The sequence below is a fragment of the Pristiophorus japonicus genome, chromosome 2 (assembly GCF_044704955.1).
Source record: "Pristiophorus japonicus isolate sPriJap1 chromosome 2, sPriJap1.hap1, whole genome shotgun sequence".
NCBI lineage: Eukaryota > Metazoa > Chordata > Chondrichthyes > Pristiophoridae > Pristiophorus > Pristiophorus japonicus.
This window is the reverse complement of record NC_091978.1, coordinates 82,258,279-82,280,874: the sequence shown is the minus strand read 5'-3', so window position 1 is coordinate 82,280,874 and position 22,596 is coordinate 82,258,279.

Here is a 22,596-nt window from a genome sequence, read left to right as displayed (position 1 = left end):
TACTCTGGGATGCAGTCCATCAGGCCCTGGGGATTTATCGGCCTTCAATCCCATCAATTTTCCCAACACAATTTCCCGACTAATAAGGATTTCCCTCAGTTCATCCTTCTTACTAGACCCTCTGACCCCTTTTATATCCGGAAGGTTGTTTGTAACATTAACATAGAAAAGCATATTGTTTTAGAAAGTGTCCTCCGGGAGATGGGACATGTGCTGTGCGAGCCTCTGGCCTGTATTTTTAATAGCTCACTGCACTCTGGAATGGTTCCTACAGATTGGAAGGAGGCTAATGTAGTCCCCATTTTTAAAAAAGTTGACTAGGCAGATCTGGGTAACTAGAGGCCCATCAGCTTAACATCAGTAATAAGTAAGATGCTTGAAAGAATCATAAGGGATGCAATATATGAATACTTGGATAGAGAGGGACATATTAGAGACAGCCAACATGACTTCATAAAAAAGAAGTCATGGGCTAGAACCTCCACTTTTTTTGCATGATTAACGCCATCTTAACACCCATTTTACAGCTGAAATGATGTATAACGCCCATATATCGCCCATTTTGGCACAAAAGGGAAACTGGTGGGCATTTTTCGGAAACTTATCGCCCAGTGTTACTTTCCGCATGGATTTAACGCCAAGATTCAATATTAATGCCTGCCCACTTTTTTTTGTCGTAAGAGCATATTTACCGAAACTAGCGGAAATGAGATTGCCTTGCGTTAATTTCACCACCTCGCACACATCTCGCTCACAATATCACTCGCCAAAAAAAACCGCCCCAAACCAGAATGAATCACAGAGTTATGGACGCCATGTTCCAGATCACATGTCGCGCCCTTTAAAAGGCTGCTGTGCTTCAACCTCGGCGGAGTTCAGATGTACTCTACAGTCGTTGGAGTTGATGTGAACATCTGTAAAAACATTTTGACCATACTGTGACCGATTGGAATTGAAGAGGTGTCTTCATCAGGGCATTCCTTCTTTGTGACCAATCGGTGGAAAACAGAGAGCTACTGCAATGGGGCCTGTCCTTTCTCATCCTCTTTTGCTGACCAATTACATGCAGCTGACTCGACATCACCGAAGGAACGCTCCATTGCATTATGTGCCCAATGTAAGACATGACAGACTGATGAGGAGGACCAGACGTTATACCCCCCGCAAGTACAAGGAGAAGCATTCTTACCTCGACTTGCCCGACACCACCTGCCTTCGGAGACTGCGCTTCCACAAAGAGGTTATCACTGAGGTATGCAGCCTGCCAGCACCATCAGTACTGCATTGTCTGTCGAGGTCAAAGTCACTGCGGCACTGTCGTTCTTCGCCTTGGGTTCATTTCAGGCCACAGCTGGAGACATTTGCGGACTTTCTCAGCATGCCACACATCGCTGCATTAGACAGGTCACTGAAGCCCTGTACGCACGTAGGAGGGACTTAATCAGCTTCCCTATGACCAGGGAGGCACAGAGTGACAGACTCTGCGATTCTCCAGAATTGCAAACTTCCCCAAGGTGCAGGGAGCAATAGACTGTACGCACATCTTGATGTGGGTACCCTTTCAGGATGTTGAGGTTTTCAGGAACCGCAAGGGATTCCATTTCCTGAATATCCAATTGGTTGTCGACCACCAGCAAAGTATACTGGCAGTGAATGCTCAATTTCCAGGCAGCATCCATGATGCTCACATCCTGCGTGACAGCACTGTATCTGACTTGTTTAACAATGAGCCACAAGGTCAATGCTGGATGCTTGGTGACAAAGGATATGGCCTGAGCACCTGGCTGATGACTCCCCTGCGTGACACCCACACCAAAGCTGAAAGGCGATACAACGAGAGTCACAGAGCCACTCGCAATATAGTGGAGAAACCATTGGATTGCTGAAGCAATGTTTTAGATGCCTGGACCACTCAGGAGGCAAACTCCAATACGACCCTGAGCAGGTAGCTAAATTCGTGGTGGTGTGCTCCATGCTGCACAACTTGGCTATCACGAGGGGGCAAGAATTGCCTGATGAGTCTGACAGTCCACCTCACCAGAGAGAGGAAGAGGAGGATGAGGAGGCGGACGCTGACATCGGCCCAGACAATCAGGCTGATGCTGAAACAATGCCCCCACCCCCCTGTAGACCACATGAAAGGGCCCATGGTGGCATGATAGCTGCAAGAGCCTTACGTCAGGAGCTCATCAATGATCACTTTGCCTGAAAGAATGTTGGTGTTATTTTCAAGGCTGACACACTGCTGGGTATGCAGGTCATACATCAATGGTGGGCATCACCTTGGTGACAGTTAAAGTTTAAGTTGATTGAAGTTAAGTGTGATTATACCTTTTGATGTAAAGGAATCACCAGCGTGTAATGGTGCAGCTATCTGAGCCAATGTGCTGCAAGGTTTTGTTAAATAAAAAACATTTAAACCGAACATTAGTCTGAAATCATCAGTATTTCTGTACAAATCAACCCTCCCACCCTCCCCCGCTTCTCCTCCCCACCTCTACGCCTTCTCTTTCCCCTCCTGACTCCAAGCCGCCTGGCCGAGGAGGTCCTCAGGCGATGCTTCATTGGGGAGGTGGGGTGACGGCCGAAGCGCTGCTTGGATAGATACGGAAGAGGACGGTCCCGAGGTGGGAACGTGCTCCGACCCAAAAGCAAGATGTTGCTGCTGGCTCTCGTGTGGTTGGCAATGGGGGTGCGTCAGCTTGGGGTGCAGTGCCATGCTCTGGGACCATTGGGGGCCCTCTGCCACCAGTGTTCCTGGCTACCAGCTCCAGGGCCTCCTCCAACCCTTCCATTTTATGTTATTTGTTGGACAAAAACTCGTGCCAACTATGTTCTTGGTACTTAGTAGGCTTTTTGCTATGGGTGAATCTCCCTCGTGCCTCCCACAGCAGCCAAACAAGCACACACCACAGCCACACATGCTTTCAGTGCCTCTGATCTCCCTCTCTCTCTGTTTCCTCTTCATGATGACCCTCGACCTCCTGAATCGCAGGAATCGAGCGTTGCCATGCCGTTGCTAAGGATGGCCACACTTTACGGCAGAAGTCAAAAAACTTAACGCTACCACCTATTTGATATCGCTCGTGGTAACGCCCATTTTCAAAAATGGAAACTAGGTGTTTTGAGAATCGGCGAGAAGCCGGCGATCTGAAAACCCTTTTTTAATGCCCATGCCGGAAATAATGCCCATTTTTGTGCGATAAGCGCAAAAGTGGAAGTTCTAGCCCCATGTCTCACAAATCTAATTGAATATTTTGAAAAGTTACAAAGTTGGTGAATGAGTGAAGCCCAGTAGACATTGTCTACTTAGATTTCCAAAAAGATTTTGACAAGGTATCGCATAAGAGGCTTCTCTATAAGATCGGAGCCTCTTATAGTGAGTTGGATTCAGAACTGGCTGGCAGACGCAGGCGAAGAGTAGTTATGGATGGATTTGGATCTGTTTGGAGACCGGCCACCAGAGGTATCCCGCAGGGATCAGTGTTGAGACCGTTGCTTTTTACTATTTTTATTAATAATCTGGATTTTGGGGTTGGGGACACAATTTGCAAATTTTCAGATATTACCAAGATCTGCGCGAGTGTTAGAACTATAGAAGATGCTTGTTTGCTTCAGGCAGATCTTAATGTGTTGGGAGATTGGGCTCAAGACTGGAAAATGATGTATAACTTAGATAAGTGTAGTGTAATGCCTGTGGGCAGGGAAAATGCTCAACATTCGTACATCCTCCAGGGAAAGGATTTAAAGATGGTGTAGAGAGAAAGAGATTTGGACATTCCAGTGCATACATCCTTAAAGGTCCATGAGCAATGCCGTGCAGCGATAGCTAGAGCAAATAGGGTGTTGAGGTGTATCCATAGGACAATTGAGTATAAGACAAGGCATACTGTTTTGTTCTTGTACAAGACCTTAGTCAGGCTGCACTTGGAATACTGAATCCAGTTTTGGTCTCCTCACATGGTGGGTGATATTGAGGCTCTGGAAAGGGTGTAGAAGTGGGCCACTAGATAAATTCCAAGTCTAAAGAAGCTTAGTTATCAAGATAGGCTAAAAGAGTTGGGACTCTATTCCTTAGAGCAGCATAGACAGGGTGATATGATTTATTGGATAATGAAGGGGATAGATGGTGTTCCAGCTGACAGTTTATTTCAATTAGGTTAGGCAGGACCAGTGGTCACAAATTTAAGTTGTATAGGGCTAGATCTAGGTTAGACGTCAAGAGATGGTTCTTTTCCCAGAGAATAGTAGATCTCTGGAATAAGCTGCCATTTCATTTGGTGGATACAGACTCGCTGAATTCCTTCAAGCGAAAGCTGGATTTGTTTCTGACTGCGGCGGAGATTACCTCTTACAGAAGATAGCTACTGCAGGGAATTTAAATGGCGGAGTGATCTCCTGGATTGCTTTCAATCACCCAGATGGGTCGGAGTGGAATTTCGCAGATTTTATCCCCCCAAATTGGCCTGGGTTTTTAATCTTTTTTTTGCCTCTCCCAGGGGATCACATGGTTTCAGGTGGGGAGGAGTGTACATGTTGTGATACACAAGGTATCGCAATTGTGTGGGACAGGCTCAATGGACCAAATGGTCTTTACCTGTCCGACATTGTTCGTATGTTCGTTTGAAATCAATCCTTCCTATCCACTCTATCTCAGCCTCTCATATTTTTATACACCTAAATTAAGTCTCCCCTCAGCCTCATCTGTTCCAAAGAAAACAACCACAGCCTATCCAATATTTCCTCATAGCTAAAATGCTCCAGTGCTGGCAACATCTTGGTAAATCTCTGTATCCTCTCCAGCGCAATCACATATTTCCTGTAATGTGACACGAAATGTACGCAGTACTCTAGCTGTGGCCTAACTAGTATTTTATACAGTTCAAGCACAACCTCCCTGCTCTTATATTCTTGTCTCGGCTAATAAAGGAACGTATCCTGTATGCCTTATGTACCTCTTCTGCTACCTTCAAGGATCTGTGGACATGAACTCCAAGTTCCACTCTGTTCCTCTACATTTCTCAGTATCCTACCATTTATTGTGTATTCTCTTGCCTTGTTATCACTCCCCAAATGCATTACCTCACACTTTTCCGGATTGAGTTTCTATTTGCTACTTTTCTGCCCACCTGACTAGTGCAGTCTACAGCTTTCTTCCTCACTATCAACCACATGGCCATTTTTTGTATCATCTACAAACTTCTTAATCATGGTCCCTATACTGAAATCTAAATCATTGCTATATACTACAAAAAGCAAGGGACCTAGTACAGAACCAATTTTGGATCCAACTTGCCACTTGTCCTTGGATCCCATGGGCTTTAACTTTTCTGACCAGGCAGCTGTGTAAGACTGTGTCAAAATCCTTGCTAAAACCCACATAGACTGCATCAAATATGCTACCCTCATTGACCCTCCTCATTAACTCCTCAAAGAATTCAATCAACTTCATCAGACACGATCTTCGCTTAACAAATCCATGCTGACTGTGCTTGATTAATCCGTGTCTTTCTAAATGCCGATTAATACTGTCCCTCAGAATTTTTTCCAATAATTTGCCCACCATCGAAGTTAGACTGACTGACCTTTAATTACTTGGTCTAAATCTTTCTTCCTTTTTAAACAACGGTATAATATTAGCAGTCCTCCAGCAGCGCATCTGTAGCCAGCGAGGATTGGAAAATGATGGCCAGAGCCTTTGCTATTTACTCCCTTGCTTCCCTTAATATCCTGGGTTACATTTCATCTGGGCCTGGTGATTTATCTATTTTCAAAGATGCTAAACCTCTTAATATTTCCTCTCTCACTATGGTTATCTCATATAATATTTCACAATCCTCCTCCTTAACTACAATGTTTGCATCGTCCCACTCTATTGTGAAGACAGACACAAAGTATTCATTAAGAACCATACACACGTCTTCTGCTTCCACACACAGGTTAGCTTTTTGGTCTCTATTAGGCCCTATTCTTTCTTGATCTAATTGAATGGTGGAACAGGCTCAAGGGGCTGAATGGCCTATTCCTGTTCATATGTATGCTCTCTATTTGGATGGAAAGTAAACCATTAATTTGTCTCAGTACAAAGAATGGCATTCAGCTGGTATATTGAATTTGGAACATATAAACCAAGGGGGGAATTTTTTCTATACGCTAGATGTAACAAAATCATGAACTCATTCTTTACAATCCTTCAGGGCCTCATTATCATATTTAAAATGCCAACCCACCTCCTGACAGTGGGTTGGCTTCCTGCCCACTCCCCCCGCCATCCCGCCTGAGTAAATGCCGAAAGGGGGCGGGTTGGAGGCGTGTAGGGGTCGAGATTTAGATTTTTAATACTTTAACTTCCCCCTGCCCCCAACCGACCCATTATTTCATGTTAAAATACCTCCAGAATGTAAAAAAATTGCTTTTGATCAGAAAGTTTTTAACATAATTTTGTCTTCATTCTAAAAAGTATTTATTCTAAAATAAAATGAGCAACTCTACATCGAATGGTACATCAAATCCCACTGACATGTCACTCTCATGCTCTCAGACCTATATTGCTCCCTGATTCATCAGTGCCTCACGTTGAAAATTCTTGTCCTTGACTTTAAATCCCTCCATGTTCTTCCCTTCTTATCTCCGTAATCTTCTCCAGCTCCAAAATCCTTTCCAAACTCTTCAATCCTTTGATTCTGTCCTCCTATCCATCCCTTTGCCCGATCAGTTGGTGCCTTTCCTTCAGCCACTCAATGGAATTCCCTTCCCAAACTCCTCCAACCTCTCTGCCTCCAGCTCCTTTTATAAAATCTTCCTTAAATCCCATTTCTTTGCCCAAGCATTTGCCCATCTCATAATCGCTCTCTGTTTGCCTCAGTATCTTGTTTTCACCAGGCCTCTGTGGAACATTTTGCAATGTTTTTCTACATTAAAGGTGCTACAAAAATGCAAGATTTTTGTTGTTAATATTGTCATGTTTTGTAAGTGATGCAGCAAGCTGTTTTAAACTCTTCAATAGAACTCTTACACTCTGCCTCTAATTATCCTAATTAATGTATCTTCCAACATACTAAATGAAAACCTTGATGTTGTACATTCAGAGGTTTATATGCAGATTCACTAGTCCTCACCAAATCACTATCAAGGAAGAAAGGGTAAGCAATATCCTCGTCCCTGGTGATGGCTAATACCATGCTTCTCCTATTATTGCTTTTACTCCCTATGCACTCACTTAGGCAATGTCACATACCCAAGGACAATATCATGCACACTGTAAGCACTGTTAGTAAGCAGCTTTCGAATAATTCTTCCTTAAACAACCCCCAGAAAATGCTGGAAATACACAGCAGGTCGATCAGAATATGCATTCTTTGTTCAGAGCAGAAAGCTTAAAGATAAGCAGTCATTTTATTGAGGTTGGAAAAACAGTGAGGGAGAAAAGGGGAGGGGGGAGAAATAGCAGATACTCCCATCACAGAAATAGTTACGGTTGAATGACCTGTAGACTGATTAATAGGTAAGGTGATATAAATAATCATCTCAATGGAGAGACATTAAAACAATAAAAGCATGTGTAAATAGCTAAGAGGTCAAAAAATGCAGGAAAGACCACAACAAGCAAAATTGCCAAGAAAGGGGGCGATGTTGGGGAGTCTATTTGTAAAAGTAGATTATTGTCTTCTTGCTGTAAAATAAAATTGTATACTTTTAAATATTTTTGTGGAAACAGACCTCTGGGCAGCTATGAGATCAGTGAAAAATCCTCAAAGTGCTCTGAATCCCTGAGGAGCCATTCTGGCAGCCTGCCTTCACCTTCAGATAGGGCTGGCAGAGATGATTGTTTTAGAATGAAAGAATCATGACTGTTCCCTGGGAAAGGGACATTGACCTGCATAATGTGGTGCTGATCATCACTGGCCAGTTGCACATTGATGGAGTGGAACCTTTTTCAGCAATAGCAATGACTTGCATTTATATAGCACCTTTAACATATAAAAATGTCCCAAGGCGCCTCACAAAGGCGTAATCAGACAAAAATGGGCGCTGAGCCAATGAGGGAGTTTTCATTTTTCTGTTTCTGTAGACAAAGGAATTGTATCTAGGGGCCGAGATCAATAACCCCCTTCACTTTGGAAAAGCTTGCAATGTGATTAAATTGGGCAGCTTTGACATGCTGCTGTGCCTGGTCAGTGAAAAAAGTATTGAGTGAGTTGCCCCTGCTAAAAAGTAACTGATTTGATACATCATGCATTACCAATTGGCTTATATTGCAGATGTCCCTTGTCGTGCTCTGGAAGGCGCCAGCCTCATTAAAGTTAAGGGTGGTAGAAAAAAATGATGGCCACTGTGGTTGCAGTTATCTTCAGGTTTGTTGGCAGCAGATAGCATCCTGCTGAAGCAGAGCCGATGAAGGCAGGTCTCTGACATTGCCAGGTAGCTTTGCCTGGGTCTGTAGAGATGGGCACTTGAATTGTGGCAAGTGTGGGCAGTGCACCAATGGAGCAATTTGATCTCCCTGATATCCCTTTTTTAATTTCCTTTGCCCTCTGCTATCAAATGTATTGGAATTCAACACTTTGGTGCATTGGAAGTTTAAAAACTCACTTGCATCCAGGCCAGGACGTGAGTGCACAGCTGGTGTGCATAATGAACTCCGGAATTTTGAGTGTTGGCCAGTTGACTCTTTGTTTACATCATTTTTAAATGTCTAATGAGGCTCTTGCATATTTTGAGTGAGATTAAGGAATGCTGATGGACAACCAAGACCACAATTTTGCACTCTGCATTATTGCAGCAGGATCCTGATGACCTCACTTACACCCAAGTATCAGAGCCCATGGTCCCACTTCTTACTCGTAGATCTACTTCTGCTGGCCAGAATTTACGTTGTCTTTTTTTCTCTTCTCCCGTTGGCATATTCACTTCATATTCTGATTTTTCAATCACCAGCTTTGCTCCTTTATAATGGCCCATGCATCATTTCGATGCATTATTAGATGATTTTACATGACCTCCATTAAATGCACTAAACCATGGTATAAAATAAAAAAACCTACTGTAGCTCAGTATAGATTCTGATGCCACAAGAACATAAACTGCAAATGTGAAATACAGCTCAATATATCTCTCAGTTCAGTCTGTTAATAACTTATGTGACAGCTCCTGTTGCACTCTCAGAGACTTGAGCTTTCTTTCTTTCTTTCTTTCTTTCTTTCATTCATTCCTTTCTTTCTTTCTTTCATTCATTCCTTTCTTCCTTTATTTTTCTTTATTTTCTTTCTCTTTTCTTTTCCTTTCTTTTTTTCATTTCATTAATACAACCAACATTTCAGAATTAATTGCAACATGTATGAGAAATGGTTCACTAAAGAAAATAGACATTGTTTGGCAGATTCTAAGTAAATAATGGTGGTGAAATTGTCATTTAAACACCATCATTCCATTCCTGAAATCAACGGTAGATAATATCAATGCTGTCGTTTACCAAGAACATCCTATTTAAAAATAACACTTTCGACAACTCTTGCATCTCTTCTCAACTCACAACAAATTGGGGATGCAATATTATGATGCATTGTTATGAAGAACATTTGTACTTTTGCTGCAAATTTCAACAAGCCTCATATTATCATCGAATCATGAGAATATTACATTTGTTAACAATGCGGTGCGTCTTCACACTGTGAGTCAGATGCATTGATCGAAACCTGAGAATTTTGTGTCATATACATCTTACTTGAACTTGCTGTGTGGAGGATCAAATGTGCTACAAACAGAAACAACACAGGCAATAACTAGACGTGACTGCCGTTGCCCATTTTGTTATTATTTTGAGAAATTAACAATTAAAATTGTCTTTTACATTTCAATCTTAGTCCTTTTAAAATAATTTTGCATTTAAATGAAGAAAATGTTGTACTATGTCAAGTCTTCCAATATAAAAAATGTAATTCTGACACGCAAACAGCTCAGTTGGAAGCACTGCCTCTGAGATAACGTTCATTTTCCAGTCGTGTTAGGGCAGTAAAATGGGGCAATAATGCATACCGTCTCAAATCTGGCAGCCTAAAATTGCATCAAAATTATCCAGCCAAAAATAGAAACATAGAAACATAGAAAATAGGTGCAGGGGTAGGCCATTCGGCCCTTCGAGCCTGCACCATCATTCAATAAGATCATGGCTGATTATTCATCTCAGTACCCCTTTCCTCCTTTCTCTACATACCCCTTGATCCCTTCAGCCATAAGGGCCATATCTAACTCCCTCTTGAATATATCTAACGAATGGCATCAACAATTCTCTACGGTAGAGAATTCCACAGGTTAACAACTCTCTGAGTGAAGAAGTTTCTCCTCATCTCGATCCTAAATGGCTTACCCCTTATCCTTAAACTATGACCCCTGGTTCTGGACTTCCCCAACATCGGGAACATTCTTCCTGTATCTAACCTGTCCAGTCCCGTCAGAATTTTAAATGTTTCTATGAGATCCCCTCTCATCCTTCTAAACTCCAGTGAATACAGGCCCAGTTGATCCAATCTCTCCTCATATGTCAGTCCTGCCATCTCGGGAATCAGTCTGGTGAACCTTCGCTGCACTCTCTCAATAGCAAGAGCGTCCTTCCTCAGATTAGGAGACCAAAACTGAACACAATATTCCAGGTGAGGCCTCACCAAGGCCCTATACAACTGCAGTAAGACAGCCCTGCTCCAATACTCAAATCCCCTAGCTATGAAGGCCAACATACCATTTGCTTTCTTCACTGCCTGCTGCATCTGCATGCCAACTTTCAATGATTGATGTACCATGACACCCAGGTCTCGTTGCACCATCCCTTTTCCTAATCTGCTGCTATTCAGATATTATTCTGCCTTCATGTTTTTGCCACAAAAGTGGATAACCTCACATTTATCCACATTATACTGCATCTGCCATGCATTTTCCCACTCACTTAACCTGTCCAAGTCACCCTGCAGCCTCTTAGCATCCTCCTCACAGCTCACACCGCCACCCAGTTTAGTGTCATCTGCAAACTTGGAGATGTTACTCTGAATTCCATCATCTAAATTATTGATGTATATTGTAAATAGCTGGGGTCCCAGCACTGAGTCCTTTGGCACCCCACTAGTCACTGCCTGCCATTCTGAAAAGGATCCATTTATCCCGACTCTCTGCTTCCTGTCTGCCAACCAGTTCTCTATCCACATCAATACATTACGCCTAATACCATGTGCTTTTTAATTTTGCACACCAATCTCTTGTGTGGGGCCTTGTCAAAAAACCTTTTGAAAGTCCAAATACACCATATCCACTGGTTCTCCCTTGTCGTCGACTCTACCATTTACATCCTCAAAAAATTCTGGAAGATTTGTCAAGCATGATTTCCCTTTCATAAATCCATGCTGACTTGGACCGATCCTGTCACTGCTTTCCAAATGCACTGCTATATCATCTTTAATAATTGATTCCAACATTTTCCCCATTACTGATGTCAGGCTAACCAGTCTATAATTCCCTGTTTTCTCTCTCCCTCCTTTTTTAAAAAGTGGTGTTACATTAGCTACTCTCCAATCCATAGGAACGGATCCAGACTCGCTAGACGGTTGGCAAATGATCACCAATGCATCCACTATTTCTAGGGCCACTTCCTTAAGTACTCTGGGATGCAGACTATCAGGCCATGGGGATTTTTTGGCCTTCAATACCATCAATTTCCCTAACACAATTTCCTGATTAATAAGGATTTCCTTCAGTTCCTCCTTCTCGCTAGATCCTCGGTCCCCTAGTATTTCTGGAAGATTATTCGTGTCTTCCTTCATGAAGACAGAACCAAAGTATTTGTTCAATTGGTCTGCCATTTCTTTGTTCCCCATTATAAATTCACGTGATTCTGACGTTTGTCTTCACTAATCTTTTTCTCTTCACATATCTATAGAAGCTTTTGCAGTCAGCTTTTATGTTCCCTGCAAGCTTCCTCTCATACTCTATTTCCCCCCTCCTAATTAAACCCTTTGTCCTCCTCTGCTGAATTCTAAATTTTTCCCAATCCTCAGGTTTGCTGCTTTTTCTGGCCAATTTATATGCCTCTTCCTTGGATCTAACAGTATCCCTAATTTCCCTTGTTAGACACGGTTGAGCCACCTTCCCCGTTTTATTTTTACTCCAGACAGGGATGTACAATTGTTGAAGCTCATCCACGTGATCTTTAAATGTCTGCCATTGCCTATCCACCACCATCCCTTTAAGTATCATTCGCCAGTCTATTCTAGCCAATTCCCCCTTAAGGCCTGCGGTGAACCCGCCCTACCACATTTAAATGGAATAAGTGGGCGTGGCTAACTTCTCCAACTGATTGGTTCAATGTCTGCCCCAGACCGGCCCAAAATTATTACTGTCACTATATAAAAGTGGTGGTATGAGCACTGCAACTGAAGATTAGTGTTAATTTCCCTGTATATCAAACTATTTGGTATTTTGGAGGTAACATCAGGACTTTTGCTGCTACTTTTATCAGCTCTGCAAAAGTCCAGTTTTGGATTTCGGACATGGTTCTATTGCTATGTGGAGAATTAGCATTGAAGATGTTAGATTGGTTGCAACTGGAATGAGACATCATGGAATACATTTGTTTCCTTCACATGTACATCCATTCAATAGGATTTATGGACCAAGAGGTCTGCACATCAGTGCTTCAAAAGGCTATACATAGGATTATATAGGATATACGACACAGAAACAGGCCATTCGGCCCAACCAGTTCATGCCGCTATTAATGCTCCACTCGAGCCACCTCCCTTCTTTCCTCATTTAAATCTATCAGCATAATCCTGTATTCCTTTCTCCCTCATATGCTTATCTGGTCTCCCCTTAAATGCATCTATATTATTCACTTCAACCACCCCCTGTGGTAGCGAGTTCATCATTCTCACCACTCTCTGGGTAAAGAAGTTTCTTCTGAAGTTCCTATTGGATTTCTTGGTGACTATCTTATATTGATGGCCTCTAGTTATGCTCTTCCCCACAAGTGGAAACATTCTCTCTATATCCACTTTATCAAAACCTTTCATAATTTAAAGACCTCTATAAGGTCACTTTCAGCCTTCTTTATTCAAGCGAAAAGAGACCCAGCCTGTTCAATTTTCCTGATATGTATACCCTCACATTTGTGCTATCATCCTTGTAAATCTTGTCTGCACCCTCTCCAGTGCCTCTATATCATTTTTATTATATGGCAACCGGAACTGTACGCAGTACTCTATGTGTGTCTAACCAAGGTTCAATACAGGTTTAGCATAACTTCCCTACTTTTCAATTCTATACCTCTAGAAATAAACCCTAGTGCTGGGTTTGCTTTTTTTACGACCTTGCTAACCAGTGTCCCAACTTTTAGTGATTTGTGTATTTGTACTCTGAGGTCCCTTTGTTCCTCTACTCCACCTAGATTTGCACCATCCAAGTAATGTGATTGCCCTATTCTTCCGACCAAAATGTAATACCTCACATTTATCTGTGTTGAATTTCCTTTGCCAATTATATGCCCATTCTGCAAGTTTATTAATGTCCTCCTGTAATTTGTTGCAGTCCTCCTCAGTATTGACTATCGCCCCCAATTTGGTGTCATGCACAAATTTAGAAATTGTGTTTTTGATTCCAAAGTCTAAATCGTTAATATAAACTGTGAACAACAAAGGTCCCAAGACTTATCCTTGTGGAAAACCACTACCTAGCTTCTGCCACTTTTTATCCCTAGTCTCTGCTTTCTGTCTTGAAGCCAGCTGTCTATCCATTCTGCTACTTGTCCCCTGACTCCACATTCTCTGACCTTGTCATTATTCTATTATGGGGTAACTTATCGAAGGCCTTTTGAATTTCTAGATAAATTGCATCTACTGCATTACCATTGACTACTCTCTCTGTTAACTCTTCAAAAAATTAAATGAGGTTGGTCAAGCAAGACTTCCCTTTTGAAATCCATGCTGATTATCATTATTATATTTTTGGTTTCTAATTGTTCTTCTATTTTCTCCTTTAGTAGGGATTCCATTATTTTTTCTACCACCGATGTTAAGCTGACTGGTCTATAATTCCCTGGACATGTTCTATCCCCCTTCTTAAATATAGATATTACGTTAGCTAGCAACCAATCGTCTGGTACTACATCTTCTTCTAATGAATTATTAAATATGTGTTGTAATGCCTCTGCTATCTCTCCCTTAGATTATTTTAAAATGTGTGGATGCAATCCATCCGGACCAGGGGTTTTATCCTCTTTGAGTTTGATTAGTTTATTCTAATTATTTTAAATGTACTTATCTCATTACTAATCTCATTATCCAATGTCATCTCCACCTGTTCTATCTCTTTGGTAAATACTGAAGCAAAATAATTATTTCATGTTTTTGCCATCTCTCTATCGTTAACTATGGTATTATTCTGGCTATCCTTTAATGGCCTTACTCCCATCTCAAACTTCCTTTTTTTTATTAATGTGTCTGTAAAATAATTTACTGGGCTGAAAATTCCGGCCTCGCTGGGTCTGAATGAAGTGAGCACGGACCTGGCAAGGCCTCACAAAAAACAATTTTCGGGGCGAGATGCGCATGCGCCAAAAAGCGGCTTTTGCGATCTGTCAAGACTTCTCTTGCCAGATCCTCTGCATCCCCGGGAGAAGAACATTCGCGCAGGAGAGATTGGGCTATTTGCCCAACTCATGCTCAACAAATGTCCTTCAAACCTTTACACCTGGTAAAAGCAGGCACATAGCTTACTTTTACCAGCATAACACTTATAAACATATAAAAATTAAATTTAAACACTCATTTTTACATGAAAAACACTATCCATTAAGGTAAGTAACACATTAAAAAAAATTCCCCAAATATTTTTTTCTAAAACATTTAATTACATTCAATTCCAATTAATTTTAAATATGTGAGGTGTTTTATTTATTTATTATGCTGTGTTTCGGTATTTTAGGGTTTTTTCTCATTGATAGTAATGGGAGTCCGTAAAAACAGAGTTCCCATTTCTATCAATGAGAATACTGCATAGTGATTGGTGATCCAGGCCCACGTGACTCCAGCTTGTATGTACATACATCTTCCCATGCGCTGCGCAATGAATCTAGGCGTCTGATCGTAATCTCTACGTTCCTCCAGGACGACCTGGTACTTTGGTAGATTTTTTTCGGGTCAAAGATGTTCGTACGAAGGAAACCTCTGACCGCAATTTTCCTCCCACTGTTTTGTTTTATGTTCCTTGTGAATTTAATTTCATAGTTCCTCTTTGCCTTCCTAATTATTTCTTTGATTTCCCTCCTAATCTTTTTGTATTCTCCTTCACACTCCCCTGTTGTCTATGTACATAATGTATGTCTCTTTCCTTACCCTCAATTGTTCCCTTATGGCTTTATTGGAGTCTCATTAGTGTTTAGTTTATTCTTTCCTTTTAGCAGGATATATTGCTCCCACACTCTGTTGAACACCGTTTTAAATGCTTCCCATTGCTGTTCTACATAGTTTTTTGCCAATATTGTTGCCCATTTTATTTTCCCAAGTTCTATTCTCACCCCCATATAGTCAGCTTCTCTCCAATCTGCTACCCTGATTTTGATCATACATACATCCTTCTCAATTATAATCTTAAAGCGTATTATATTATGGTCACTATTGCCTAGATGTTCCACCACCTTTACTTCTCTTATCTATTCTGGTTCTTTCGCCATTACTAGATCTAATAGCGAATCATCCTTTGTTAGGCATTTTACATGTTAGATTAGAAAAGACTCCTGTACACATAAGAACATAAGAACATAAGAAATAGGAGCAGGCGGAGGCCATTTGGCCCCTAGCGCCTGCTCCGCCATTCAATAAGATCATGGCTGATCTGATCATGGACTCAGCTCCACTTCCCTGCCTGCTCCCCATAACCCTTCACTCCCTTATCGTTCAAAAATCTGTCTGTCTCTGCCTTAAATATATTCAATGACCCAGCCTCCACAGCTCTCTGGGGTAGAGAATTCCATAGATTTACAACCCTCTCAGTGAAGAAATCTCTCCTCATCTCAGTTTTAAATGGGCAGCCTCTTTTTTGAGACTATGTCCCCTAGTTTTAGTTTCTCCTATGAGTGGAAATGTCCTCTCTGCATCCACCTTTTCGAGCCCACTCATTATCTTATATGTTTCAATAAGATCACCTCTCATTCTTCTGAACTCCAATGTGTATAGGCCCAACCTACTCAACCTATTTTCATAAGTCAACCCCCTCATCTCCGGAATCAACCTAGTGAACCTTCTCTGAACAGCCTCCAATGCAAGTATATTCTATCTTAAATACAGTGACCAAAACTGTACGCAGTACTCCAGGTGTGGCCTTACCAATACAGTTGTAGCAGGACTTCGCTACTTTTATACTCTATTCCCCTTGCAATAAAGGCCAGCATTCCATTTGCCTTCCTGATTACTTGCTGTACCTGCATACTAAGTTTTTGTGTTTCATGCACAAGGACTCCCAGGTCCCTCTGTACTGCAGCACTTTGCAAAGTGGATAACTTCACATTTTCCCACATTATATTCCATCTGCCAAATTTTTGCCCACTCACTTAGCCTGTCTCTATCCCATTGCAGCTTATTTGTGTCCTCCTTACAATTTGCTTTCCCACCCATCTTTGTATCATCAGCAAACTTGGCTACATTACACGCGGTCCCTTCATTCAAGTCATTAATATAGATTGTAAATAGTTGAGGACCCTGCACCGATTCCTGCGGTACACTACTAGTCACTGTTTGCCAACCAGGAAATGACCCATTTATCCCGACTCTCTGTTTTCTGTTAGTTAGCCAATCGTCTATCCATGCTAATATATTACCTCCAACCTCGTGAGCTTTTATCTTGTGCAGTACCCTCTTATGTGGCACCTATTGAATGCCTTCTGGAAATCCAAATACACCACATTTACTGGTTCCCCCTTATCCATCCTGCTCATTACATCCTCAAAGAACTCCAGCAAATTTGTCAACCATGAATTCTCTTTCATAAAACTATGTTGACTCTGCTTGATTGAATCATGCTTTTCTAAATGTCCCGCTGCTGCTTCCTTAATAATGGACTCCAGCATTTTCCCAACGACAGATGTTAGGTCTATAGTTTCCTGCATTTTATCTGCCTCCTTTTTGAGTGTTACATTTGCGGTTTTCCAATCCGCTGAGACCGCCCCCGAATCCAGGGAATTTTGGTAGATTACAACCAATGCATCCACTATCTCTGCAGCCACTTCTTTTAAGACCTAGGATGTAAGCCATCAGTTCCAGCAGATTTGTCCACCTTTAGTCCCATTATTTTACCAAGTACTACTTCATTAGTGATAGTGATTGTAGCTCCCTCCTTATAGCCCCTTGATTATCCACTATTGGGATGTTTTTAGTGTCTTCTACCATGAAGACTGATACAAAATATTTGTTCAATGTCTCTGCCATTTCCCTGTTCTCCATTATTAATTCCCCAGTCTCATCCTCCAGAGGATCAACATTTACTTTAGCCACTCTTTTCCTTTTTATGTACCTGTAGAAAATCTTACTATCTGTTTTTATATTTTGTGCTAGTTTACTTTCATAATCTATCTTCCCTTTCGTTATCATTTTTTTAGTCATTCTTTGCTGGCTTTTAAAAATTTCCCAATCCTCTGGCCTCCCACTAGTCTTGGCCACATTGTATGCCCTTGTTTTCAATTTGACACCATCTCTTATTTCCTTACTTTGGCATGGATGGTTATCCCTTCTCTTACAGTCTTTCCTTCTCATTGGGATATATTTTTGTTGCGAGTTATGAAATATCTCCTTAAATATCTGCCACTGCTCATCAACCGTCCCACACTTTAGACCATTTTCCTAGTCCACTTTAACCAACTCTGCCCTCATACCTTTGTAGTCTCCTTTATTTAAGCTTAGGAACTCCATTGTCGGAACTCCATTCCCTTATCCCTATGACCTACTTCTTCTGTCTAGTTAATATCAGGGTAGTTGAAATCTTCCATGATTATTATTCTATGTTTTTTTTCTAATTTCCTTAATTTGAATGCATATTTCTTCTTCCACTTCCCTTCCACTATTAGGTGGGCTGTAGACTACACCTATTGTTGTGATTGATCCTTTTTTATCTTTTAACTCTTTCCATATGGATTCTATTTTTGTCTTGCTAATAGATGCGCACATTTTTCTTGTACCATTATGTTATTTCTAATAAGTACAGCTACTCCACCTTCCCTTTTTCCCTCTCCAGCTTTTCTAAATATGTTATACTATACAATGTTTAATTCCCTGTCCTGACTTTTCTGTAGCCACATCTCAGTAATCCCTACTATGTCTGGTTCCTCGCAATGCATGATTGCCTCCAGCTCCCCTGTTTTATTACGGACACTGTGTTCATTGTTGTACAGACAGTTTAACTAATTTTTAATAGGATTTCCTCTCACTTTATGTTTAACCATCTTTTTAGACTCCTGTTCTATAACTCTATTTATTCCCTTGCCATCAATGTCCTCCCTTACTTTGTTCTATCCTATGCGCTCTTTTCCAGTTGTGTTTATATTTAGGCTGGTTATGTTTCTTGTAGATCCCTCCCCCCATCTTACTCATTTAAAGCATTTGCCACCTCCCTATTTACCCTTTTCACTAGGACACGGATCCCATCCCGGTTCAGGTGGAATCCGCCCCATCAGTACATCTCCTTCCTGTTCCAGTGTCCCATGAAAAGGAATTCCTCTTTCCCACACAATCCCTTTAGCCACATGTTAATTCTCCTGATCTGTCTGCTTCTATGCCAATTTGCACGTGGCTTGGGCAATAATCCAGAGATTATTACCCTCAAGGCCCTGCTTTTTAATTCAGAGCCTAACTCGTGATATTGTTTCAGCAGGACCGCCTCCCTTTCCAAGTTCCTCTCGAACCGTCATGAAGATTTCCTTTACCCTGGCACCAGGTAAGGAACACACCCTTCTGGATTCTCGTTCTTGACTGCAGAGGATGGTATCTATCCCCCTAGAGTCCCGTATTGCTACCACATTTCTATTCTGCTCTTCCCCCTTGGATAGCATTCTGAGCCATGGTGCCTGGGTCTGCATTGTGGCTGTCCTTCCCTCGGAAGTAAATGGGGAGATATACCAGGAGAACAGCACTCTCTGTACCAGTCAACTTCACTACTATCTTGATTTTATTTGCCACTGGATCTTTCAAAGCAGCATCTGGAGATCTTGGCCAGATTCGTCAGACAGCAGCTAACTATGGTTAGCCTTCAGGATGTAGTTCAGGACCTGGAATATTAAGTCCTTCATTGAAACACCTGTGAACTCATCCTTTTTTGGCATGGAAGCAAGTCATCCTCGTTTCGAGGGACTGCCTATGATGATGATGGTATAAAGAAGGTGGCCCATGCTATTTTCAGGCATGCTGTACAGTTGATTTTCTTCCCAATAATACGAGAGAAATAAAGTGAGAGAGAGCTATCAAGTTCAACAAACCAGTCGGTCCAAAGAATAATTATTGAAATGTAGCATTTAAAGCATCATGTGGCAATCCTCTTAACTGAGGAAAGGCTTTCATTCCATTAATTTGCGGCTGGTGTGCAGTGCCACTCACCTTATCCTACATGTGAGTGGCCTCTATCCAGGAAGCTGCCATGATGCCTTTCATCCACCAATCCACCATAACAGACCTGATGTCTCCAAGCCATGGATCAGCATGGTTGACAAGTGATCAGGAATATCTCCCGCAGTCATGGCGTATGACTTCAGTAAGGCTCCCACAGACAGAAAGGAACAACAGATATAATGAAACCTATGGCAAAACAAGAAGTTTGCAAGAGCAGAGGGGTTGAGGGTGGGTTTTTGAAGAGCGAGTGGCAGTTTTGTGAGTGATAGGGACAGCACCTGAGGAGAGGGAATGACTTACAACATCAGCTAGTATGGACGGCCAAGAAGGGAAGTTGGGTGGTCAGCAGTTTAGTGGGAATGGGGTCAAGGGAACAGGATGTGGGTCTGATGAATGAACTGAGCTCAGAGTGGACTTGAGAGGTGGTAGAAGAGAAAGATGGGGTTTCAGGCCTAGGGTGGAGGGAGGTTTTGGCTCGGCAGCCAAAGGGAAGTGTGGAAAGCAACAGAGTCAACTGTAGGAATGGTCTCAATCTTAGTGATAAAAGGTTCAAGTCCCACTCCAAAGACTCTGTTTTTTATATTCATTCCTAGAATATGGGCATCGCTGGCAAGACCAGCATTTCTTGCCCATCCCTAATTGCCATTGAGAAGGTGGTGGTTAGCCACCTTCTTGAATCGCTGCAGTCCGTGTGGTGAAGGTACTCCCACAGTGCTGTTAGGGAGGGTGTTCCAGGATTTTGACCTAGCGACTTTGAAGGAACGGCGATGTATTTCCAAGCCAAAATGGTGTGTGACTTGAAAGGGAACTTTCAGATGATGGTGTTTCATGCACCCAATACCCTTAGCCAGCTGGAGGTGGAGACCGCCTTCCAAGAATTCCCAGTGGGGACACCGGGAGAGCAGGGGCTCCAGACCAGCGGAGACGCCGGAAGAGCGGGGGCTTCGGCCCGGCGAGGACACGGAGATAGGAGGGACTCCAGCCCAGCGGAGCTCCAGGGATACCAGCCATGCCCAGACCACCGACACCGGCACCTTCAGGTTGGCTCGCCTTCCACCTTCAGTGGGATATCGACCGGAGGCGTGGCCCAACCTCAGCAGCTGATCCAGAGACTGACAAGTTTTAAAACTTACAATTTAGACTCTCAACCGAAAAAATTTTAAACATGTATTATTGACTTACACCTTTGACTTTTAACAACTTTTAGAAACTTTTTAAATTGGGGAATCTTTTATAATCTATTATTGATTTACATCTTAGATTTTTAACAACGCTTAGAAACTTCTTAAAACGTTTTAACAACTCTTAGAAACTTTTGAAATAAATTGGGAACATTTATCAACTTTTAATCTTTTAAAATTACTTTGGAAGTCATCTTGCTAATGCCTGTCCCCCAACCTAGCCTCGGGCCGTCTACCATCAATGACGCTGCCCGGCGCCGAGCTTGCGGCCAACACTTCTCCGTAGCCAATTAGGCTTATAGAGCTGTGCCTGGTCTCCAGTTGTCTTGGACCCCCTTACCACTGGACCAAGACCTCAGCTAAGCCTGTGTGGTTGCCGGTGTGCAGCGGCCACCCCACGTTAAAAGAACTCACGCACAGGCATCTTCCACTTCGTCAGTATGAAGTTCGGGACCTGGAACGTCAGGACCCTCATGGACAATCCCAACAGCAACAGGCCGGAACGCCACGCCGCGATAGTTGCCTGGGAACTCAGACGTTTTGACATTAACATCGCCGCCCTAAGCGAGGCCTGGCGGGCAGGGGAAGGCCAGTTGAAGGAACATGGTGGAGGTTACATCTTCATTTGGAAAGGGAAACCAGAGGCAGAACGCTGCCTTCATGGAGTTGGTTTTGCCGTCAAGAATGAGCTAGTCGACTGCCTCAAAGACTCCTCCTGTGGGGTCAATGAACGCCTCATGACTCTCCGTATCACCCTATCTCGGAACCAATGTGCCACAGTCATCAGCGCATACGCCCCCACGCTCGATGCAACGGATAAAGCTAAAGAGGGTTTTTATTCCAACCTTGAGACATTCTTGTCCCGTGTCCCCACGGGCAACAAATTGATCCTCCTGGGTGATTTTAATGCCAGGGTTGGCAAAGACACAGCCCTCTGGGGAGGCATGATTGGCAGAGAGGGGGTAGGGAAATCCTGACTCCTGAGTAGTACCTTACTCCTGACAAAATGTCTAGAACATGAACTCCTCATTACCAACAACCTGTTCCGCCAGAGGGACAAATGCAAGGCATCGTGGCAACACCCTCGCTCCAAACACTGGCACCTGCATGACTATGTCATCATCCAAGCCAGGGATCGCAAGGATGTGCGCACCACCCGTGCTATGACAGGAGCTGATGACTGCTGGATGGACCACCGCCTAATCCTATCCATCCTCAACATTAACATTGCTCCAAAGCAGAGGGGACAGCAGAAGCAGTTCCGCAAAAAAGTTAATGCCGGGGCACTTAGAGACCCAGCTAAGAGGGCCCTATACAGCCAACGCCTCACAGCCAATTTGGCGTGCCTTGATGACCCTGAGATGCTGAATGCCCACAGCGCTTGGTCTGCTCTCCAGGCCTCTATACCCAGTGCCTGTCAAGAGAGACTTGGTCACTCAACCAGAAAACATCAGGACTGGTTTGATGAAAATGATCAGAAGATCGAAGATCTAATAGATTGCAAGCGCAAAGCATTTCTGAGCCTCAAGCAACAGCCCAACTCGGGAGCTGCAAAGCAACATTACAGACGGCTCAAGGCTCAGGTCCAGCAAAAGAACCGGGTCCTAAAGAACAAGTGGTGGCTGGAAAAACCACAGGAGATACAACAATTGGTCAACAGCCACGATATGCGAGGATTCTTCACTGCAATCAAGGCCACCTATGGTCCAAACTCCCAAGGCCCCACCCCACTCCTGGCCAAGAACCGGGAAACATTCATCATGGACACCGAGGCTGTCAGGGCC